The 26454-nt window shown below is 36.4% G+C and overlaps 1 long non-coding RNA gene across 1 annotated transcript; it reads right to left on the bottom strand.

Moving 5' to 3' along the window:
- Positions 1-2670: 2670 nt before the first annotated feature.
- LOC144211773 (uncharacterized) lies at positions 2671-26444 on the bottom strand. Its single transcript, XR_013329653.1, has 7 exons — positions 26390-26444; positions 25827-25895; positions 22413-22527; positions 22233-22329; positions 20024-20123; positions 13115-13187; positions 2671-2879 (listed from the first exon to the last, which is right to left on the bottom strand). It is a non-coding gene; the product is annotated as an uncharacterized LOC144211773 (long non-coding RNA).
- Positions 26445-26454: the final 10 nt, after the last annotated feature.

Raw genomic sequence — 26454 nt, 5'->3', positions numbered from 1 at the left:
AAATGGAGGTGTAATTGTTTCATGATTGATGTTGGGATTCGGTTGATGTAGCCATAATTACTACAGCTAGTTTATTTGAATTTCTACTCCGTCTTAGGGGTGCTGGAGCCCATCTCAACAACCTACATTATCACAATTTCTTGTACATGAGCTTTTATGTCTGTCCACACACTCATTCTCAGTTATTGTTACTTATGTCATGGATTTAATATCTTTATTTGATCTATAATCTTTATAAAGAGTGATTTTTGAGTGTGAAAGTGTATGTGAATGTTAAGATTCTCTTGCTATGTTTGTCCAAACCGTGTAACATAGGCAGTTGAATTATTTTATGGTTGCCAGAAACAACTGTCAAATCCTAATAGACAATGATTGAATTTCTTCACCTACTCTAAGTGTGTAAACTCAATCTTTTCACTTGTTGAACACCCATTTTTCAATAGAGAAGTATTTTAATAGCACAACAATTGTCTTTTGTCTTCTTATTTACTAAAGCAATAGCAGCAGGCAAATCGAAGTCTACTATCGATTAGCATGTTTGTAAACATTCCCATCGACCATCTGCTCTCAATAATACATTAAATGAGTTAATCAATGTGTACTTCTTAGTTTTAAGGCCACAACACACCAAACATATTCCAAAATTACCAGTTCCTTACCACACCTTTTTTGTCTACATTACCAACACAGCCCTACTCCATCTTTAATATATTTTTTTCTAAATATAAGCATCCGCCAATGCTTGTGTTTGCCTATCTCCAAATGCCAGCCTGTTTTGTCCCGCCACCAAAGCCGGCCCCCTTTCCGATACCCGCCTCGGAGAGAGTACTCATCCGCCTGCAAACTTCCTGCCAAAACGCACATCAAGCAGCATGAACGACGAGGCCGGTACACGCCAGCGACGCCATCCATGCGTGCCGCTCACAGATATCGGGAAGAACTTTTACCGCGGGATTGGCAGACTTTAAGATGAAAGGAGGAAAATTCTCCGGGGACGAAAGTCCCGGGTTTCGGCACCAGAACCAAGAAAGCCCAAACTCGCCGTATTATCGTCTCGGATTGCGTTTTCTTCGTTCCCAAACATCCAATTCCTCTTCCAAGGTTGTGACATTGCTAGGCAGCGCCCTGGCTGGTCCACACGGCCATTAGTTACAGCTGCTTCCTCCCGCCATCTGGCCGAGTGATGCCGGCGAGCCAAGTGGCCCCCCTGAAATCCCCACCTCGCAAACGTAACTCGCCCACTAGACAATTTGGACATTAATGAGAAAATGGAACTCAAAGCAACTGTCAACACTCTTACGCTTTGCTTCTGACAATTTGAGGCATTGCCACGCAACACTACGCATGCTGTATTAAGGGAAATAATAATTAGGGAAGTCATTTTTGTAGCTATACTCATTATTTAAGTAGAAGAGTTGTTTTATTCTCTCTTGGAATGTCACTGAAAATAAAGGCCAGGAGTCAGTGGTCAAATTAAATGAAGTTTAGGATGTGGAATTTGCAAGGGAATGGATGATTGGGTGGATGGTCTGCCTTGCAGTTCTTGGATCGAGGGTTCAATTCCGGGTTTTTGTGGTTTTACTCATTATTTAGGTAGAAGGGTTGTTTTATTCTCTCTTGGAAGAACATTGAAAATAAAAGCCAGGAGTCGGTGGTTAAATTAAATTAGGTTTAGGATGTTAAATTTGAGAGGCAATGGTTGAGTGGGTGGATTATCTGCTTTGCAGTGCTTGGATCGAGGGTTCAATTCAGGGTTTTGGTCTCCTGTTTAGTGATGGCGTTTTTTTTTGCTAGGAAAAATCAAGGCAAGTTGGTGTAAATGGTTGTTTATATATGTTAACTAATTGTATACATTAGCCTTTTTATGGGTTATTCGATTGTACATTTCTTATAGAAATATATATTAGATGTATTTTTGTATTGTAGCTATTTTTCTAAGAGAAAATGTATGGAGGAGATAATTTCATAGTCACAATAATGAATCCAACAACGGCTAAACACACTTCAAAATAGCAAAAGTGTTTTGCTTTAATACAACTGAAGACAAATGCGACTAATCAAGTGTGTTGCTCCTTCTGCATGTGCTAATAAAGCTGTCATCCTTTTAATTAGAACTCCTTTCCAGCAGCTGCTTAATGGACTTTCTTTTACACCTCACTTTAGTCCAAGCATCAGGCCACAAATCCCATTGTCGTCATATACTTTTGCAACCTCTACCAACGTGGTTATGTTTTCATGGGCCGGGTCATATTTTATCCCCAAATGTACTATAGAGATCCTCAAATAGTCTACAATAAAAAATAATAAAAAAAACTAGACTGTTTCTTTGCCCAGACAGAGTTTGGGTTCCAACCAATAGCGCAATTGCGTACTACTCACAGTAAATAACATTTTAACTTTGTTTTTACCCTTTTACCCCATGATGGCGCCGTTTAGGGGGTAACCAATGGGAGTAGCTCTGTCCATACTTATGTTTTTGTGTTTTACAGCATATTTTACATGGAAAAATTAGAGGGAACATTGGTTCCAACTTATTTCTCTTCATCCACCTGACAAAATAAATTCTGAGAATACAACCGATGTTATGACATCATCAAAACTCGCCTAAACTCGACCCTCTCAGTTAGCATAATTATTAACCTCCATAATACCTTCTCCAAAAAGATCTCCAAACCCTGTTACATCATCTCCACCCATCAATCTTCACAAACTTGACCCTTACCTTGCAATATCCAGGCGAACTTTACAAAAGTAGCGGAAAACGAGAGCTGGTGGGGAGGCTACAGGTAGGGTGCGAAGGGGGAGGAGCCTTCCACGGAGAGAATTCATTAGTGGGACCTCTGGGCTGGCCTTACGCCTGGCACTTTCCATCTCTCCGCCTGTGAAATAAAAGCTGGAGCCCAGCGTGACCCCATTACGCCGCCTCATATACAAGCCCAAGCCTCTCTAAAGACAAATAAAATCACATTACTGTAGCGCCCTCGTGCACACACATACACATACTTATGATACCTTTACTGAGATTCCAAAGCAGAGTAAATTTCTCTTTTCAGCGGACTGATATTTGTGGGTGTGTGCGTATTAAATGTGTGTGACGGAGTGCTACAATCCAGTCCAAAACTAAATCCTGAGCGTGAGTGTCTTAAGTTTAATTGGACTCGAGGGCCACAAATGAGCACATCCCATAAATTCCAACTGGCAACTCATAGAAGAATTCTTCAACACACACACACACAAGCTTAAATTGCAGTGCATAAATAAAACTTAGTTTTGCTCTTGTCCAAAGTCTCAATAAAGGCAATTAAAAATCATAATTTGAAGTGGTTATTAGTTGAGATGTATTTAAAAACTATTAACAACTTTTTTTGGCTAACATTAGAACTGAAATTGGGTTTGTGCTGAAATTTTGAAAGGACTCAAAAAACTATGTATGCATCATAATCAAAAAGCATTTAAATTAGATTATGTTACGAGTGTGTCTAATTTTAGTATACTATTAAACACATTTAGTACTATTAAACCACTGATTATTTGTTACTTTGTAAATAGATGGCAAAGTAGAACAAAAATAATGTTTTTCCAATCCAATATCCTGTTTTTGGTGCATTTTCAGAGGGATGGAACAAATTAATTCGTTTTTAGTTCATTTCTATGGGAAAAGTTCATTTGAGTTATGAGTAAATTGACATAAAAGCTCAGTCCCAGTTCAAATTAAGCTCATATCTCAAGGTACCACGGTACAGACGAAACTACAATCTGCTGACCTCACTAGGACTACTAATTTATTGATTATTTAAGTATCTGTTTGTTGTTGTTATTTGTGTACTACGTAGTGAAAACTTTAAATCTCAATATACTTGTAAAATGAAAATAAAGCATTTAATTCTATTAATAACACAATTAATGAACTACACAGTCACCTCTAGAGCCAGCTCTTGTTGACATGTTGAATTTTTTTTGGTCCAAAATCTGTCTCAGTCCATAAAAATGATACAAACTCAACACCTGTCACTATAACCCGCATTTTTTCCACCAAGTAGAATAGCTGGGATTAATACAATAGGCTTTCTAGCTCAAGCTACTTCTTTATTCAGTTTAAAAATCAGCTTTCTTTCACGGTGGGACTCGGAGGGCTTCCCAATGACCTCTTTCAAGCCACCGCACGCATTATTTCGGGGCTTTAAATTGCTCGGGACCAGATTGAACACATTTTTCTCTATTTTTCTTTCCAGGGGAAGGCGGGGTGGCGGCAGCGGCGGTAGTACCCGAGCAACAGTACGCGTTTAGGGCGTCCTCGCAGGAATACTAAGCAGTACTTTGGAGCAACGTGGGGCTTAATCTATGAAGCTGTCACGGGCCTGGGGAGGGGGTCTCAAAAAATGGTCCAGAGAGAAGCGTGCCTTTATTTATAGAACCTTTACCTATACATACTCACACGTATGTACGGTTATTTCATTGCCACCTTCAAGACCCGACGCAGAAATTTGCGAGTCAATGCCGTGTCCTCTACGAAGAAATGATCTATATGCGGCGTCCTGGCCGCGTGGCCAATGTGTGGCAAAATCCTATCAGGCGCTCGGAGGGCCCGAGGGGCTTCCGATCCCCTGCTCGGGGCGAGCGATCCGCGATGGCGATGCGGATTATGCCACGTGTTTTAAATACGTAGTACGATGGCGTCTGTTACTGGGCAACATGTTATATATTAGTTTTTTTGTAGAAGAAAATTATCCTCGATTGTTTGTCTTTATATAATATATATATGTATATGTATATATGTATGTAGTATATATATAAATATGTATGTGGTATATATATGTACGTGGTAGATATATATATATATATATGTATGTGGTATATATATATATATATATATATATATATATATATATATATATATATATATATATATATGTATGTGGTAGATATATATATGTATGTATATGTATGTATAATACACACATACCTATACATACATATACACATACATTCATATACATTGTATACGTATGTATGTATGTATGTATATGTAAGTATGTATGTATATGTATGTATACTTATGTATGCGTATGGATATATATATACATACATATATACATACATATATACATACATATACATACATATATATACACACATATATACATACATACATTTATACATACATATATATACACACACATATATATACATACATTTATACATACATATATATATACATACATACATATACATTTTTATATATACATTATGTATATATAAAAATGTATATGTATGTATGTATATATATATGTATGTATAAATGTATGTATATATATGTGTATATATATGTAACATATATATACACATGAGAAACAGTGTGGCGTATATTTCGGAAAATGCAATACTTGAAATTAAATAAATATGTTTCATACCCAACAATTGTTGAGATTTACTAGGAAGCGGACAAATAAGAGTTGATTAAAAGCTGTTACATCTCGTGAATTAGTCACAAATCTTTGGGTCCATTAGTCTTTTTGCCTTACATATTATTGACAATTATAACATTAAGTGTTATTAGACTGCTCAGTTGTACCTTGTAATGTGTCCTCTAGGAGGGCAACAACAACAACAGGAGTGAAGATAAGTGGCGTACTTGCATTTTAAAATAATCAGCCCAGCTCAAGTGGTGACGGGAGAGATGCCCTGGCTTAACCCAAATTCAATCCCCGCGTATTTTCCAATCAACTTCCCTCCTTTAAAGATGTGACCAGATTTGCCGTCCGGCAATTTTGGGAGATGGAGATTGTCGTCTGGGCCGCAGCGTCCAATTTCCAGCCGGGTAATTGAAACTGGCACACAGGGAGGTGGCGCTAATCCCAAAACTGACTCGGGCTAAAAGGCCACATTGGGAGGTTTTTTTTCATGTGACGGCCATTTTAATCAGATAGGAAATGAACATTAGCATAATTATTAACGTCAGCAATATCAATTCAAGTTGCCATCAAAGTGTCAATCAAAAGGCTGTTTATTTATATTGCTATTTTTTTTTAAAGGGATTTTCCACCAACCAAAAAAAATATACTGTAAATAATATTAATAATGTTTTCTCATTGTAATTGTTTATGTCTGTTAAGAAGTAGCTTTTCATTGGTCAATTTACATGTTCATCAATGCCTAACGTTTTTCAATCAAAAAGTACTTTAAACACGCAATATTAGATATTTTCATACACATAAAAATAAGATGTATTAAAGAAATATTCCCCAATATTAAAACTGACCAAATAAAATAAAAATGTATGAAAAAGAACCAAATGAAACAAGTTTAAGCCTTGAAATTGGATATTTTTGGTCAAATTGGAGTAAAAATGTGTGTTCTGCTACACAACAGATCTACAAAAACATTTTTTGCTTGTGGCTTAAAAATTGGATAAAAATGTATGTTCTTCTATACAACAAATCTACAAAAAAATGTGGGGTCTATTTCCCTAAAATATGGCTTAAAAATTGTATAGATTTGTCAAAAAATGGGGTAAAAATGTATGTTCTGCTACACAACAAATCTACCAAAAAAAAATTAGCACTAGTTACTCTCCAATGTAGCTTTAAAATCGGATACATTTGTTCAAAATGGAATAAAACTGTGTCCTGCTACACAACAAATCAACAAAAAACATTTTTAGCACTAGTTACTCTCCAAAGTAGCTTTAAAATGAGATATTTTTGTTCAAATTGGGTTTCTAACTAACACGGCACATTGCCATCATGCCACTACGTCAATCTGGAACATCGTCACTTCTCGCAAACACATTTAATGACCTCTCCAATTTAAAAGTTAACACCCACACTTTACGCAATGATTGACACACCAAAGCCTCCATTTTTGTCTTTATTAACTTTGACAGCGACATTCTGTAAACTTCAACCGTCTTTTTTACTTCAATTAACTTTTGTTACCCACATAAAAGCCAATCATAGATAATTACCAGTTTTTACTGCATTCCATCATCCGACTAGACATCTCCATCTGCTTTTTTTGGTATTTTTTAAGCCACCTGCAGACCTTGTTTTGATCTAGATCTGCTTGATAATAATATTTAAAAAAATAAATATCAAAACAAGAGATTTGAAAGCCAAATATAAGAGCGTGTCCGTTTCTTAATCATCTTACTCGGCAGCTTCAATGCACGCGAGGGGGTGACTCATCCCGCCGCCATAACCGGGGCGCCTGTGATTTGTCACGCTGTGATATTTGCACAAAGTCTTTCACTTCAGGTCGACTGTTGGAACAGCACATGTGGAATTTCCACCTGTTGTTTCCCCCGCGGGTTTGAAACTTCTCGAGAACGTTCGACCAGACCGCAATTTTTTGGGAAAATTAATTAATTAATTGAAGGATGATTAAAAAGTTCCAGAATTCGAGAAAAAAAATTAAATCGGGTGGGTAGTGTGTTTGCCTCGCAGTGCTGGGGTTCTGGGTTCGAATCCAGGTTGGTCCACCTGTCTGGAGTTGTTCTGTGTGGGTTTTCTCTGGGTATTCCAGTTTCCTCCCACATTCCAAGAACATCTAGATAGCCAAATAGACTTACAGTACTTACTCGCATATAAGCCGCTTGGACGAATAAGCCACGCCCTGAAAGTTGCCTTGAAAGTTGCCTTGAAAGTTTTTGAATTTTACAATTTCTCGCATATAAGCCACCTCCCGGATTGCCAATTTTGACCTCCACTGATTCCCAATTTTCACCCATTCATGGTTTTAATAAGAGAGTACAAAAATAAATTTTCTTAATCATATAATGTTAATATTTTTGAAATAAATGTCCATATCGGCATCATGACATCACAGTACACACATGGGTGCCATTTTGTTGTCATGATGTCATTGTCAAACTGCAGTTTTTTTCTCCAAGTCGTGTTTTTATGCGCATATAAGCCGTACCCTCGATTCAGTCATATTTTTTCCAACAAAAACGGCTTATATGCGAGTAAATATGGTATATTTTTCAGAGGAACACTTTTCTAACTTGAGTAGAGCAAGAAAAGTTGGCAGATAAAATGCAAGTACACCACAAAACTTTGCTTTTCAGTAAGGACGAATAGTCCAACTTTTATGTTTTGGTATTCTTAACCCGCGTAAGATGCTCTTGCCGTTTTGACGCGAGGAATGTAGTCACAGCGGGTTTCCTTTTGAACACACAGCAGGTGTTTAGTTGCGCTACGGCGTCATGTAAAACAGACGACCGCTCGTTTTCCAGGAAATGGGACATTAGGCGTCACAGTCTGTTTAGTGGACGGATTCTTGTGGGACGTGAACAGCGTTTGGCTAAGCGAAAATGTCTGCCACGTCCATTCTCCAGGCGATCGCTAACAATCTGGGCCAGGCTACTTCAGAGCCACTTTGGCAGAAAATATCAAAACAAAAATGGCAAAAGAAAAGGCTTTTTTGCTTGTTGTTGTGGCTTTAAAAGTGAATAGATTGGTTCAAATTGGGTAAAAATGTATGTTCAGCTACACAAAAGAACTCCAAAAAATTTTGGGGGATATTTACCCTTTGACATGGCTTTAAAATTGAATAGATTTGTTCAATTTGAGGTAAAAATGTGTGTTCTGCAACACAGCAGATTTTTCCCCAAAAAATATTTTTGCTATTTACCCTCCAATGTCACTTTAAAATTGTAAAGATTTGTCAAATTGGGGTAAAAAAAAAAATGTATATTCTTCTACAGATCTACCAAAAAGTTTTTCGCTAATTAACCTCCAACATGGCTTTAAAATTTGATAGATTTGTTCAAATTGGGGTAAAAATGTGTGTTCTGCAACACAACAGATTTCCCTCAAAAATTGTTTTGCTATTTACCCTCCAATGTCACTTTAAAATTGTAAATATTTGTCAAATTGGGGTAAAGAAAAAATGTATATTCTTCTACAGATCTACCAAAAAGTTTTTCGCTAATTAACCTCCAACATGGCTTTAAAATTTGATAGATTTGTTCCAATTGGGGTATAAATTTGTGTTCTGCTATACAACAGATACATAACACAAAATTATGGCTAGTATTGTCCAACATGGCTTTAAAATTCATTCAAATTGTGGTGAAAAATATATATACTATTTTCCTATTTACCTCAATACATTTCTGGACTCAAAAAATACAAAAATCTCAAACTGCCACCCAAAAATTCCCATCAAAAACTCAGTACGTTTCAACAGGTGTCCAAAAAAATGCCGACCCAATTGGTCCCGCTTCATTAGCCTTCCTGCTCCTGTCCAATGGTTGATTTACATAGCGAGCCCTTTAATTACACCATTCATCACCCTTCCCACTAAACGTGAAAAATGGCGTTAAATGCTTGCTAATTAAAGCGCGTCCAAAGGTTTAGCGTGCTAAATCAAGGCGATAAATGGCGGCATTGTAGACGTGAACCACCGTGGCTTTGCGTCCAACTTGGCGCCATCAATCCCGCTTTAATTCTCCGCCTCTTCTATGGCAGGTACTTGAAATGAATCTTAATGTTTTTTTTTGTTGTTGTTTTTTTTTTGTTTGCCGCAGCAGAACGGTAATAGGGAGAAGTCAAGCGAGAACTGACAAATCAGTCTAATTGACGAGCGGGAAAATAGAAAATAACAAATGTATCGCCAGGTTGTTTTGGGGTAATAAACATACTCGCCGTACGCCAACGGGAAAAAGGTCAACGCTGATTTGTTACGCCTCCAAATTTGCGCTTCTTACAACTTATGGAGAGTCGGACAAGTGTGTGATTTTTCTACGAAGGGTTTTTGGCTAAAGTGGCACAAGGGAGGAAAACGAATGGTTGTGTTAAGTTAGAAATTGCGACTGTGCTTTCTGTTTTTATGATTTTTGTTTAAAAATGAAGCCAATCTAAGCCAGTTTTAGACAAAGTTTAGATAAAAATGAAGTACTAGTCTACTACTAGATAAGTTAGTATTGATTTATGTTCTTTTTCACATTGTAGGGCAATTTGTCTTGAATTACAAAGTGTGGGTAATAAAATTAACAAATGGTATAAGGTTAGCTTTTTACAATGTGGTAAGAAAATAAAAATATACTTTTTAAAGGTTTACTAGTACTCCAAAAGTATTTTTGGTCAAGTTAAGTGCTTTTGTTTTTATACTTTTTAAGGGATAACTACTCAAAATTTTGACCTTTAACCCTTAGTGGTTATTTCTGCTCTTATGAAGACTTCAATTTTAGCAAAAATATATTTTTATACTATTGTAATCAGTACATATCAATATATATCAGTCATCTCTACTTAGGAATGCCTCAATATATGAAATGTTCTGATTACAAAATAAATTTAGCCTGCTTAATGTCTTAACGTAACATCTGAATGGTTAATTAAATAATTGTATGACCATTTTCTCTAATTTGTCCATGTCTTTACATCTTCCCAACAAAATCTGGACACTTATCAATTTTTAAGGGTTTAGTTAGTAGGTTTTGGGAGTACCATGGAACAAATTACAGAATTTACATATAAAGTGCACCTCTACTTACGAAATGTTCAATTTATGAAAACAGTTCTGTAACCAATTAATTCCATAAGTTGACTGTTTTTAGGGTATTTATTTTTCAAAGGGTGATAGTGTATTTAGTTATTTGCTAAATCTTAAAAAATTAAATTTGAGATACGAGCTTGTTCCCATAACAAATTCAGCTCGTATCTCAAAAGTTCCGACTGTACTCATTGGTTTTCGTCTCCGTTCGCTTTTCTGCGGTGGCGCCGTTCATATCCGGAGGCGACTCATCAGCGAATTGATTTGCGGCGACTTGAAAAATGTTTGGCACGGGTCGGAGGGCCGGGGGCCTTTTAAATGTCACCTTCTCTATATTCAGGGGGACGCCGAGGCGTTTCAAATGGCAGCGCATTAATGATCTGCGATTAAATTCCGGCTATCAAACGGCGGCTGCTCCAATTACACCGCCGCCGCCGTTGTGTGTGGCCTTCGCCGGGCGTGAAAAAGACAACGCTAGCCGGCCACAGAGTTTTTTTCCCCCCCGATGACGGCTTGCCATTTTGCCAGCGAGCCCCTCGCCGATACAAAAAAGAAGTCCCATTGTACGCCGGCGTCCCTCGCAATCCCGCCATCATTGTGGGTAAATTAAAAAGCCTCTCCGCCGGAGTGACCCGCCGCTATCTGGGGAGGCCAGATACCGGTGACAATGACAGTGGCGGTGGCTTTTGATTGGTCCGGAGAAACAGATTAATTTCCTTGCAAATGAACCGTTAATTCTTGCCTTATCTTTTGAGACGAGTTCAGGGTGGGGGGCGGTCTGGTGGGCTTGGAGAAGATCTCTCGGGCATGTGTAGTGAATGTTCACATTTTGAGAAGATCCATGAAAATATAGACGAAAAGTTTTTGGGGTAGGAACATTAATATAAATATGAAATAGGGGAAAAAACTATTTTTATTACAGTATTTCAATGGCCACTTAAATAATAGTTTGAGTTGGATATATTATATGCTAATTGCTATTGAGTTCCAGGGTAATTAAACACTATTTTTGAAGGGAACTGCACATTCACCTCTAGAGCCAGCCATTGTTGAACTTTTTGGTACAAAATCTTGCAGTGGAGGAGATTTTTTGATGGAAATTGTGCCAATCTATACAAAAAGACAGAGGGTGCTTTGGCTAATTTAGCACAATTTTTGAAGGGAACTACACATTCACCTCTAGAGCCAGCCCTTGTTTATGTGTTGGAATTGTTTAGTACAAAATCTTGGACATATTAATCCCGATTAACAAGGTATTACTGTACATATAGATGTCAAATTTTTGGCAGGGCATTTTTCTTTTATCAGAAACTAAGATCAAACATATGTTTTGTCATTTCAACCCAAAGAAAAGGTAAAATTTACAATGTGTACAAGTACAAGCCATACAATTTTGACCAAAAGGTCAAAAATATATTGTACGAATTGCTTTCCAATGAGTTAAAATGAAGGGCCTGAATTTGTACAAGGGTTAAGTCAAATAAGATGTTTTTTTTGTTTCCTATCGTATATTGATAGTTCTAAAAATAGAGCTAAAGGTGAGATGTGAAGGTGGACAGTTGATGCGATTGACGTTGGCATTTAACTGGGCTTGGCAGCTCCTTTGGCCCCTCTCGCACCTCCATTAATAAGGCAAACTTATTATTCGCTCAGACTCCTGTTGAATATTGCCATAATGTGTCACATCGTCTTTCTTAAGAAGTCATTTTTCATAAGCGAGGAGCCCTTTTTGATTGGGTCGCCGGGGCGATCCGAGAACCGGGCGGGGTCAGCGAGCTGCTGTCACGGATGGCGAGGGGAAGAGACAAATGAGCGTGCTAATGATGAATGACATTTGCTTTAAAGAGGGACGCTCGCTTGTAATTATCTTTAACGTCACTGCAAATTAAGGCACATTTGGAAGTCGTTTTTCGGAAGTTCGTTTTAAGCTTTCGCTTTAGTTTCACGATTACAAGTTGCTAAAGTCCTCATACTTCCAGAAATACTACAAAATGGTAGCCAAAAATGGGCAATTTTGCTATGATACGGCAATTTTAGGGGCAGTTTTATGTTTGTGTCTTTTTACCGAATGTCCGTTTCATTTAAAAACTCTCCAAAAAATTAGATTTGCATGATATGTAACGCTATACAAATACAGTTAAATTGTACATATGTGGTTTTGCAACATAAATCAGTAAAAAATACTGAGCTTTTAGAGTTTTCGTTCGTATTTATAATGCTGAAAAAGTATGACCCTTGACCTAAGCAACCTCAACCTTGTTGTAAAGTACATTATTCCGTTTTAATTCCATTTTAAATATTCAGATTTGTTCAACACAAAATGCACAAAATGACTCAAGTTAAGGCTATCCTTGACATTTCCCATTGACAAGCACACCCGTCTTTGCACCACGCAAAGTCATTGTGATGTGAATGGAGGAATACGATTGGACAATTGAAATAAATAGCAGTCATTTTCTTAAGAAAACAAAGTCAGCAAACATGGTCTATCTAGTAAGTGCATTCACATACAATTAATATTGCATACTGACCTTCAGCCTACCTTAACTCATCCAAATAGATGTCGGAAAACAATTTAATAACAAATTGATGAAGAGAATAATGGAAAAAGACTTACTGGAAATTCATGTGTATCAATCTTGTATTTTTCTGTTGTTGTTAGTGTTGTTGTTGTAGTAAATCGTGTATACCTTGGAAGTAAATGGAAACAAAAGGTAAGCAAAATAATACATCATAGTCCTGCTAAATAAGTAAATAGTTAGCTAAAGCATGAGACTAGCGACTTGGCTCATTAACTCTTGAATAATAATGCAACATGACTTATTATTATTATTTTATTTATTTATTTAATTTAACAAAACAAATGCCTGAATGTTAATACCAACCGTATGTATACTTGTACATCTATCTATAAGTATGTATGTGTATGTATATGTTCGTATATGTTCGTATATGTTCGTGTATGTTCGTGTATGTCTATGTATGTATATGTTCGTTGTATATGTATGTATATGTATGTATGTTTGTATATGTTCGAATATGTATATGTATGTATGTATATATATGTATGTAGATGTATGTATATGTATGTACATGTATGTATTTTTCAGCAACATGCTTATTCATTTATTTGTTTTTTTATTTTTTAATTAATGAATGTATTTAACTTATTTATTTATGTCTCAAATGTTTTTTTCTGTGTCTGTGTTCTCGTCCTCTTGTTATTGTGACAATGAAATTCCCCAAATACTGGATGAATAAAGTTATCTAATCTAATCTTATTGATACAGAGTAAACAATCCTCCCTGTTCAATGTAATTTGTCATAATTTGTTGGTTTAAATCCACAGACAGTGGTTGATAACAATCAAACAGCAAAATATGACATCCTGACTAATTTACACAGAAAAATAATTTTCCTGTCGTTTTCATTGAATCTTATTCACATGTCTGTACGATTATAATTTAAAAAACTGTACTATAACAGTGCATAATACTGCAATGAATCACATTTTAATACCAAAGATCTCCCGCTGTTAATCCTGATTTAAAAATTTTAAATGGTTCCAAAATCTTCATCAGTATTTATCCTTCAAATGTAGCCATTTGATGCCACTGTCTAGCCCACGTACGTTGATATATAAAAGAAAAAGAAGAAGAAAAAGAAGATTGAGCAGTGAAAAACAGCCAACAGCAATAATTCCTCAAAGTCCCATTTGTAGGTAGCACACATGAATTGATGCATATGAATGTGTGCATAAAGGTCATCACTCAGCAGGTTGACAAAAAATATTGCTTCTTCCACCATCACTATACACGCAAGTATCAATCCATCTGCATGAAGATGTTCTTTTAGCCAAGCGGCGTTAAAAGGAGAAGCTTTGAAGTTTAAATTTAAGGCCTTATTTTTTTAAATAAGACGCAACATTATATTTCAACAGAGAAATTTGAAATATCTTGAAATCCAAGTCAATGACTTCAAAGTGTTACAATTCAGAGTTTTTAAATACTAATTATATGGTAGAAACGTGTTAGGGAATTCAACTAAAAAAATATTCATACTCAAAACAGATCTAAAAGGAGTGAAATTGTACAACAAAACATATTTTAAGGGACAGTTTGCTGCTGCATAGTGGAAACTAATAACATAGGATTCCCTAGGAAAATTGAGATTTTTGACCGTTTTTCTCATTAAACAATTGAATTTGTTAAAGGAACAAAAAAACAACAAAAATATTGCACACCATAGCAATTACATTTTTAAAATTTGCTAAATAACTTCAGCTAACCTAGCTTCCTAAATTAATGCTGTATTTCGTTGTTTTTGTTTTGTTTATCTTACAAAGTACTTTAATTCAGTCAAATAATTCCTAAAAACAATATTTGGACTTTAAAACTACATTATTACTTAAGTTATCTTATAGTAAAAGTATTTTGGCTCAGCCTGGATATTGGTGCTCCTCCCCTGGATCCCACCCAGAAGGATTTGATGGACTGGACGTACGAAAGACGGCTTGACTTCAGGAAGATAAAGATTCTATTCTTTAAAGGTAGATAGATACACAGAGTGGATGTTAAATAACTGCGCCGCCGACTTTGAATACATTTGCAAATGTAAAGAAAGCCGAGCGGCGCAAAAGCATTTGCCCATCGTCTCGCTCCATTTATTATGTATAGATATTGTAGCTCGCGTGTAGACCCGAACGTACGTCGTGGATTTAAAAGGAGTAGAAACGTGGCGGCCTTTTGAAAAATTCAACGGCGGAATGTGAATCCCGACTGGTAATGAATCCCGAAAGACATAAAAAAATGTGGGAAAATTGTCTTGAAAAGTGATAGACTGCGAGTTAGAAAAACATTGAATAATTCACTCATGTTACCTTTTGTTACGGCTCTTCTAATTGGTCGCTCGATGAATTGAATTTACCGTATTTTCACCACTATAAGGCGCACTTAAAAGTCTTACATTTTCTCCAAAATAGACAGTGCGCCTTATAATACAGTGCGCCTTATAAATGGAAAAAGTGTGCCCTATAGTCTTGAAAATACGGTAATCTAGTTCCGAAGAAAAAAATGACTTGACAAAATGAAGCGGTTAGATAAAAACAATCTAGTTTTTTTGTCTTTTTTCGTAGATTGTATTATTTTGTAGAGGGCAAAGTAAATATGTATCTTCTCTGGTTGTAAAGGGCGCTAATAAGACATCCACTTCACCCGTACACGGCGCAAGCGAGTGCTGCATCTCAACTAAATGAAGATCAATATGTCAAGGATGCAACATGGCCGTGGATGCTGTGACTGAAAGCAATTTCCATAGTTTACGGAACTGTTTTATGCTTTTTTATTCACTAAATGATAACCTCTATGATGATCACATTGGATGCTTACAGCCATGTAACTACGGATGACATAAGATATTATTTTATAAATTATTTATTTGAGGGTTGTTTTAAATACATCGCCAAATACTGTTTACAGTAATCCCTCGATTATTGCGGTTAATGTAGACCAGACATGGCCGTGATAAACTAAAAATGCAAAGTATAAAAAATAAAAATACATTTCAGTGTTTGCAAATTTCAGTGTAGGTTTTCACATTATGAAATGTATATATATTTATTTATACTTTAGTGCTGAGTTCTATCAAATCTAACAAACACACGGTTTAAATAGACAGACAAAGGTTGATTACAAAGTACACAACAGGCAAAAAAAGTACACAAACTAACCAAAACATGGTGCCAATGCTGTGCAATGTGTACCGTATTTCCACGACTATATGGCGCATTGCATTTAAAGGCGCAGCCTCAATGAATGACACATTTTAAATTTTTTCCATATATAAAGCACACTGGATTATAAGTTTTAATAAAACTAAATTATAACTTTTAAGAGTGCCTTATAGTCGTGAAAACACAGTACTTTTGTAACTGTATTTCCCAAAGACTGGTCGCTCTACTCAAAACTTACCATCAAATTAAAAACGAGCAACATGGACCTTGGCATAGAAACAAGGCAGACGATCCCACAAAAATCTAACAAACACACGGTTTAAATAGACAGATAAAGGTTGATTACAAAGTATAAAACAGGCAAAAAAGCACATAAACTAACTAAAATATTATGCCAATGCACTGTGTACTTTTGTAGCTGTATTTCCCAAAGACTGGTCGCCCCAACCCCAAGAAAATATCCAAGAATTCCTAATGACGTCTGTGTTCATTTCCCTTTGTTGCCGCATCAACGCGGGCGGCTTTTAATAGCGGTGAGCACATGAATTCAAAGTGTGTGAATCTCTAATGAAATATACATGCACGCCTATTCAACACCTGCGCCTCACGTTCCCCCGGCGCACTTTCCAATTCTGTTTCCGGAGAAAGAAATTTAAAAAAAGAAGAAAATTGTCCATGTTCACCTTTACAGATTAGCAGAGGTCATTGGATGGCCAGATCGGAAATAAACTGTGCAAAATTCATCTTTTGTTTATTCCTAAAGTCATTTTGTGGATGCGGTAAGACAATGCATACATGATCAGATTCGGTGAGTTTATTCCTGTTGTCTAGCACCCGGAACAAGAACAAAAAAACACATAGTAACCCTCAACGTGACCTTTACGCTTCGATAAATTCCTCTCGGCTCTGGCCGTTAATTATAAAGCTGTCTGATGATACGAGTTTCATGGACTGGCAAGAGTTTGCAAAAGTTCATTTTTTTTTTGCTGAAAACAGTGGAATTTGTTGTTTTTTTTTGTTCTTGTTGTCAGTTAAAACAAGGCAATTAGACAAAGCTGTGGGACTACAAAACTTCACAAAAGTAACATCCATGAAGCTCTCATCCAGTTGTTTTTAATTTTTTTACAGTATAGTTGACAATAAAATGACTTAAATGTATTGTTATTGAAGTGATTTTTATTCTTATTTTTAGTGCGAATGACTGGACTTTTTTAGTCCGTTAAGATTGTTAGGCTATTTTATTATATAACCAGTTTTTGAATACTATTACGAGTTGGAAAGCCCTTTTTAATTGGCACACCAGCTTTTCGATTAAAGCAAAAAAATGGCAAAAAAAAAAGGCTAAACAGTTGAAAGGAAAAATTAAGTAAGTTTTCTTCTGCTTTAAAAAAAATCTATAACAAAAATTGTCATTGTTTTTCCCTGTTTGCGTTTTTCAACAACAATATATATACCTTTTAATTTTAGATTATTTTTCTCTATATTTTTTTTCCACCATTTTTTAATCCCTGTCCTATTGTATACACAGTTGACAAAAAAATAGTTATTTTACGTTACTCATTTATTCGATTAATTTCCGATTGTTAGCTATTTTGTTCATCTTTTCCCGTTAAAATCCGAATATTTTTCCCCACAGTATTATACACCCACTTTTTCCACCCGTTGTTTTTCCACACCGTCACTCCTGACACGTGCGCGACGGCTCACCTAACGACCGCCATCCATTGATTCGTTAACTTGTCATACACTGCACACACACGACAGATGGATGGCTCTACTCTGATCTGTTCGGCATCGAGCCTTGTCATTGGCTGTCACCTCGATTTGGGCAACGGGAAAAACATGCTCGCCGCCCCGAGAACGTTAAAAGCGCCGTCGCTTCTTCCGCGGAGTGGAAAATAAAAGCCACTCCCCCCCCCCCAAGTTCCTTCGCCCTGGCAACACATCTTTGATCTCCCTTTTTGCAAATGCTCATTTTATCAAGCACTCCCTAGTGAAATATATCTCTTTTACTCCAGTGCTCCCCAGTCCGAGGGAGCGGGGGGTTTTCGGGGGCCTAGCCAAGCCTCTTATTGAAATTGCCATCTTATCATACGCCATATCGCAAAGACATCACTCGACTAAAGCGCCGGTAATAAGTCTCGGTCAAGTGAGGTGCGTTTATACGCCGTCCCCCTCGGCGCGCAATTGAGTCCTTTTTTTTTTCTATTACTAGGATATTTGGGAGATAAAAATGGCGTCTGGCCGACACCGCGGGGGAACAGCTGTTGGGGAATTGCGGAGGGATGCTAATGTCTATTCTTTTTTTTTTTTTTGTCCGGGTGGAGAGATTAGTCTCAGCGGGACGCTTGTGTCCATGTATAGAAGAAACAAGTCATCGTCCTGTCATTTGAATGATTTCAAGGACGGAGGCGAGACAGAGAAATGGCGAGGTATACTTGATGTTGTTTTTCGTTGCTTTGCCATTTTGTTTGTTTCTTAGCTGGTAATGTTTGGTGACAAACTTGTCATTTGCCATCGAAAGACAGCAACTTAAAACCAAGCATACAGTTACAGTCGTAACTCTACTTACAATGTAATTTGTTCTAGAACTATTTTTGTAAGTTGAAAAATTTTGTAAGTAAAGTAGGACTTTATATGTAAATTCTCTAATCAGTTCAACGGTCCTCAAAAAACTACCAACTAAACCCTTTAAAATTAATCAGTGTTCTAATTTTGTAGGAAAAATGTCAAGACACAAATGAGAGAAAATGATTATACAATTATTTTATCTTAATCATTTAATTTATCTAATAAATGTCAAAATCTTAGCATACAGTTCAAGTCATACCTGTACTTACCAAATTAATTGTGTTGTACTTCTACTTACAAATTAATTAAGTTGAAAAAATTTGTAAGTAGAACAGTACTTTATATGTAAATTCTCCAATCCGTTCAATGGTCTTAAAAAACTACCAACGAAACCCTTTAAAATTAACCAGTGTTCTAATTTTGTAGGAAAAATGTAAAGACACAAAAATGACCATACAATTATTTCATCTTAAATCATAATTCAAATAGGTCCAAAAACAAAGAAGTTATCCCATTGAAAACTTCTACCAAAACTGCTCAATATTGATCATCAAAAGTTGCTAAGTACTTTCTATTTGCAATGTCAGTTCTTCCTTACGAGAAATGAAATAGACAGCTGTTGCTGTAAACCAGAGTTTATTGCAGTAATCGACTTTGGCGAGAAGTGATTTTGAATAATATCCCGTCAGAGACGTTTTGGCTCCTCTGCTCTTCCTTATTTATACGACTGGACTGACCCCGCCAAAACAATTAAAATTCAATTACCGGATCACCTCGCGGAAGACGCAACCTACACGTCCGTCCCTCTTTTGTCAGCGCTAATGCAATTAAACGGCGTAGTGAAGATAGCGAGCGCCCAAAGCGGAGAAAGAAAGCTACGATAACGAATACCGAGACGATAACGGGTTACGGACTAAAAGACGGCAATGGAATTCCAATGTTTTCATGTTATTTCTGCCAAAAAAATCCTTCAAATTGCCACCATCAACGAATAAATTGGCACTGCTGGAATAAGTACAAAAAAAGTTAATTTTGGAATTCTACTCTAAACTTAAACATTGTTTAAGATATGTTCCCAAGTAAGTGGAGATTTCCCATACTTTTACTTTTTATAACTCTATTAATAGTGTTTTATTCTGAAGGATTTTTGAAAATACAGACAAAGGAAAAACATTAACCATATCTTATATAAAACATGAAAAAATTAACTTACTTGTGCCTTACCATTGCTCGCTGAGGGTGCCGTCATCTTAGCTTTGCCCAAAGACTCAGAAACACTTTCTGGTTGTACTGCTCACATGACCTCCTTTTGGAATTCATCCACCTGTGGGAAAGACTTTTTAGGAATGTGCAATACAGTAATCAATTGACAAAATAAAATACCAAATGCGATAATTTTTCTAAAGATTTTTCCTTCAAAGTAAAATATTTGTACTCCCTATTAAAACCATAAATATGGAAGTGAAAATTGTAAATCAGGGAGCATAAAATCGTAAAATTCAACGATTTTAAGGCAGTTTTAAGGGTGCGACTTATACACAGGTGCGGCTTATATGTGAGTGCGACTTATATACGAGAAAATACTGTACTTTACAACGAAAATGACTATAAGTCACAATTAAGTAAAGTCCAATATATCGAATTCAGTAAAGAGTGGATACTAGAACATTAAAGTCCCCATAAAATTGATACCACGATATTTAGTGCACACGGGGTGCCGTAGCCACTGTCCCTGCTTCCCAAAAGTGTGGCCTGTACAATCTTCCCTCATTTTTTTTTTTTTTTTACCCGGAACGAACTGCACTCTCGTTATTTATGACAGTCGTTCGGAGAAACATTTTCACAAGAGTGCCATACCCGGTTATTAGACGGCGACCTGACAAAACGCCACACGGTGGGGGCGACGTGGTGCATTGTGTCGGGGGGGCGGCGCCATATCGTTAAACAGCGGGAAGCAATTTTCAAAGATAATGGAGCTGGGGATGAAAGATGGAGGCAAATAAGGCGTGAATGGGAATAGATTAGAATAGAAAGGAAGCTGCTGGACAACGGAAGAGTACAAATACACGTTAGAAAATCACATTGTGTCAACGCAATAAACACACATGGCCGTCACGGCTAAAAGAAAAGAAGTCTTCTGGTGTCATTATTGGCGTAATGTTCTGTATACATTTGGCGTCACATTCCCTTGCATTTTGGCGTGATGGGAAATTAAATTATGGGAGGAATAGATGCCATCGTCTATTGTCATTTTTTTTCTTTCAAAAGCCCCTTGTTGTATACTATGCTAACTTGTTTTCTGGTGACTGCCTAGCGAATTAGCTAACGGAGTCATTTTCGCTAATGTTTTTTTAATCACCTCGACAGTCTACGCGGCCAAATGTTATTACTGGTGGAAGTAAAGTTGTCATTGATGAGTGCCTTGTGTTGATGTTTTTTGGGAGAAAATCCCTTTAACATTTTAAATTGAAAGAATATCCACAGGTGGAATCGAGTCAAAATAGTGTTAAAGTAAAAAATGTCCTGCTATTGAATAATTGGCTTTTATAATAAAAACCAATAGTCATTCCCGGCTTCCAACACTTCTACCTGCTGTCCACTTGGCGGCACTACAGAACCATAACAGCCAAGACAAACAGACTGATTAATTATTACTCAAGGACAGTTTATGTTGACTACTACTTATACCAAACTATGTTGACTACTACTTATACTATATTATGTTGACTATTACAAATACTATACTATGTTGACTATTACAAATACTATACTATGTTGACTATTCCTTATACTATGTTGACTATTACAAATACTATACTATGTTGACTATTACAAATACTATGTTGACTATTCCTTATACTATGTTGACTATTCCTTATACTATGTTGACTATTCCTTATACTGTTTACTATTCCTTATACTATGTTGACTATTCCTTATACTATGTTGACTATTACTTATACTATGTTGACTATTACTTATACTATGTTAACTATTACTTATACTATGTTGACTATTACTTATACTATGTTGACTATTCCTAATACTATGTTGACTACTTCTTTATATATGGATTATTTATTTATCATTTCTATATATTATTTATACGTTTGTTTGTTGTAGAGTCCATAAACTCAGCGAGTAGCATTTTGTTTCATATTTATTAATTATTTATTGGCTTATTTGTCTGTTATTGTTATTTGTGGACTATGTGGTGAAAGCTTTAAATGTTATGATACTTAACGACAATAAAAACATTCAATTCTGTCAATAATTGACCAGTTCATTGGATCGATTATTTCAAAATAAGGTTCAGATACAGTTAATTTTTTTCCTTGAATTTCATTCATAACCTTAAAAATAAATTTTGTTAAGCGTTTTATCCATTTATCCTTTCTATATTTTGATATACTTACATTTTTGTTGCACTTACCTCTGTTGCCTTTTCTGTTGACGTAGATAGGCAGCAGGGTCATGATGGAGGACATTGTCATGTGTCATGCGTGGGCGATGTTCTTGAAAAATCACTTCTTGACATTTGAGAGAAAGAAAGAAAATGCTTGTTGGTATTGCGGGCTTTTGATACCAAACGTACTTGACGTTTCGTCCTCACTGTTCAGGTTCAGGGCAGAATGGGAGGCGGAGTTTATAGCCTGTACTGGACTTTCTTTGGGGGGTACTTTCTCCTGGTCCAAGTCCTTGGCCTGCATTTTGGGTGGAGAGCCTCCCTGGATACAAAAGATTTTCAGATCTCCGTCATTAAATATGTGACTTGGTTTGTCTTTCTACAACTTATCCAAATACACCACAGAAGAAACAAATATGGAAAAATATATGGGAAAAAATAACATCGACAACTTACCTGTTATTTATGTACACACATGTACACATTTTTATATATGTACACACATGTACACACATGTACATATTTATATATATATATATATATATATATATATATATATATATATATATATATATATATATATATATATGTACACACAAGTACACACATGTACACACATGAACACACATGTACACACAAGTACACACATGTACACACATGTACATATTTATATATCTATGTACACACAAGTACACACATGTGCACGCATGTACATGCATGTACACGCATGTACACTCATGTACTTATGTACACGCATGTACACGCATGTACACTCATGTACTTATGTACACGCATGTACACACATGTACACACATGTACACTCATGTACACTCATGTACACTCATGTACACTCATGTACACTCATGTACACTCATGTACACTCATGTACACTCATGTACACTCATGTACACTCATGTACACACATGTACACAAGCACACACATGTACATATTTATATATATGAACACATGTACACAGAAGTACACACATGTACACATGTACATATTTATATATATGTACACACAAGTACACACAAGTACACACATGTACACATGTACATATTTATATATATGTACACACAAGTACACACAAGTACACACAAGTACACATTTTTTTCTCTTTTTAGTTCAAAATCATTTTGTAAAATCAAAGTATATTTAAAAAAGCTAAAATAAACATTGTTTTAGATATATAAAAAAAACTGAATACTCAGGGCTTTCAATACAGTTCTTTTAATCCATTTATTAAAACAAATCTAAATATTATATCTAAAATAGTCCAGCTCACATGAAATCAAGTTTTTGAACATAAAAATTCAAAAATGACTTTCCTTCTGCATACACAAGTGATTGGTCATCCTATTCAGCCTGGGGCCAGATTCCATTTTTATAAAAATTCCAGTTGTAGGCAATCAGTCAGCAAACCCCGTTGGAAGGATTTCAGAGATTTGTTCATCCTTGTAAAATGCCGTGACCCAATAAGCGAGAGAAAAAGAGAGAAAGAGAGAGAGAGAGAAAGAAGGGTCGGACTGAAGTTTGACTCCCAGATTGATTTTTGACGATGGCTTTTCAATGAGGTTTTCAAATGTAAAGAGCGCGACCTTGGCGCCCGCCGAGATGACGAAGGAGAACGCGCTGTCACTGGAATTTGTATGGAGTGAAGAATGTCACGGCGAGCGAGCGCGGAGGGGGGGGGGGGTCTTCGCCACATTTTGGACCAACGTTTTGCCCCACGGGGCGTTCCATAATTCATGGTGAAGACGTGCACCTGTCACAGCAGCTTTGAGAAGCCACTGCGATCGGGCGGGACGCCAACGTAGTTGAGGGCCAATTAGAATGCCACGTCCCACATCCACAGATACTTAAGCTCCTTGACTTTAAAAGTGGTGCCGGAGCACAGGTCAAGGTAGAGGTCACCGTACAAAATGATAGTGGCGATAGATTGCAATGGTGCTAACTGTGGTCCTTTAACTTCAATTGCGACTTTTGGACAAAATAACCAACTGGATATAACAACCATGGTATTTTCATTCATTCATTCATTTTCTGAAACACTCGCAGGGGGTGATGGAGCCGATCCCAGCTGACTTTGGGCACAAGGCCCTCACACTCATACTCACAGGAAATTTAGTGTACCCAGACAAAACCCACAAAGTCCCATAGAGAGTATGCAATCTCCACACAATTGGACCGACCTGGATTTGAACCCAGAACCGCCACTGTGAGGCCAATGTGCAAACACTCATCCACCGGGCCACCACAACTTTTTATTTTTCTTTATTATTTTTTTTATTTATTTTAGTTTATTTGTCTTTGTTGTTATTAACCATCTTACCTTGCATTTTTGCATGATGAAATCAGAGTACCTGAAAAAAAAAACCCACACAGGCCCAGGGCAAACATGCATACACCACAAACTGACCTGGATTTGAACCCACGAACATAAAACTGTGAGCCCAACATGCTAAACACTCATCCACAAGACTACTACAATAAACCAGTCAGGTCAAATTGAATTGAATTTAATTAAGAGACCACAAATATGATGCTAGATCTAAAAAAATAGACCCCACCCCCTTCCAATTTTACTGACAACATGCTGACAATGAGGCAAAAATATTTCTTTTTCTGACAGTCCAAGAGATTTAATTCCATGGGGGTGACGGCTTCTTGATTAGCACCAACGTTTCCATATCTCACTTGCTGTTTTGCCTGGGATCATTACTCCCTCTTAATACCCGCGTACCTTCCAGCAGCGCTTTGTCTGCGGTAATTAGACGACGACGCCGAAGCAAAAGATGTTAATATGAATTCTTAGGGCACGGGTGGGATCACAGAATGAGATAAGTTCTTTAAATACCCTGATTAAGCGCTAACGTGGCTGCAGGGCTTCGTTTGGAACAATGAGGCGGAGACTCTATTTTCAACTTTGCTCTTGGATATAATGCCATTATTTGCCCACTTTGGCTAGTCATGCCTTCAATTTAAACATTAAAACTAAATGAGAGAACATCTAAAAGACCATGAGCACAAGATTTAAGAATAAAAAAAGGAATAGGTCAAACTTTATAGCAATGCTAACAAATTATTGAGATGTATTACATGCAATTTGTACATACTAGTATCTATTTTGTCTATAAACTTGAAATACTAGTTGTTTTCTACATTAAAAACAACAGAGAAAAGTCGTTATTCTATTTGACTATTATAGTCTCAAGTTAACTTGTATTGGTTGATTCATTTAGTTATTAAACCTTAAAATAAGACTCAAAACAGGTAGAATTCTACCAGGTGGTTCCACAGCGCCCCCTAGCAATGCTTATGAGAACATAATTAGTGTTTGTATATCTTCTATTCAGTTTAACTACAAAGTAACTCAAAATATTCCATCTGATTTTGTTTATTTGTATGTTTTAGCCATTTTATGTAAAAATATACAAACCTTTTTTACTTACTTTTCACTTTAGCTTTACAATTTTAGCCTTCAGCTTTTTTCCCCTAAATATATACCTGGTTTGCCTGATATTTTTTATTTTTGGCTTCTTTGAAATTGTCACTTCACATTGACCATAAAGTAAATCATTTCACAAAAAAAGAAACCAATAGACTGCATGTTAGAATACCTGAAAATCACTTTATACTAAATCTTCAGCTGAATACCGCCCCCTCGTGGAAGCCAGCACAATTGCAACCTACAGAAAAAAAAAGCACAGGAATCGTGAACTTTTTACAATGAATAGAGAAATTTGATAAAATTCCACATCAAACTTTTCAACAAGTACTTTTATAAACGCGCAAGGTATTGATTTACTTCATGAAGTCAAACTAATTTCAAATTACAAATGGTGTTTTTGACCCAGTTGTAAAAAGTATTTTTTCGCATAAATCCACCGTATTTGTAACTAAAAAATGTTGACTGGATAAAGGCTAAGGTTTTTATGTGAACTTTGACTTAAACTAGGATGGATGCTAAGTGGATGTAAAAACATACACGAAACTGAAAAGTGAAAAAGCCGAATCGCCATTACGCAGTAGGAAAAAACGGCCGAAAAGGTCAATTATTTTAAAATTGAGAAAAGATAAACGGATAAAACGCTTTAAAAATACTATTTTGACGTCTATGGGTGAAATCCAAGGGAAACTATTAACCAGATCTTTCTTGCATAAAACGTGAAAAACAACTCACTTAATTGTTCATGTCGTCACTCGCTCACGACGGCCTCCATTGTGTCTGGGGTTCAAAAACATGAC

Source organism: Stigmatopora nigra, chromosome 18, assembly GCF_051989575.1.
Source record: "Stigmatopora nigra isolate UIUO_SnigA chromosome 18, RoL_Snig_1.1, whole genome shotgun sequence".
NCBI classification, from domain to species: domain Eukaryota; kingdom Metazoa; phylum Chordata; class Actinopteri; order Syngnathiformes; family Syngnathidae; genus Stigmatopora; species Stigmatopora nigra.
This window is presented reverse-complemented; position numbering and strand designations above follow the sequence as displayed.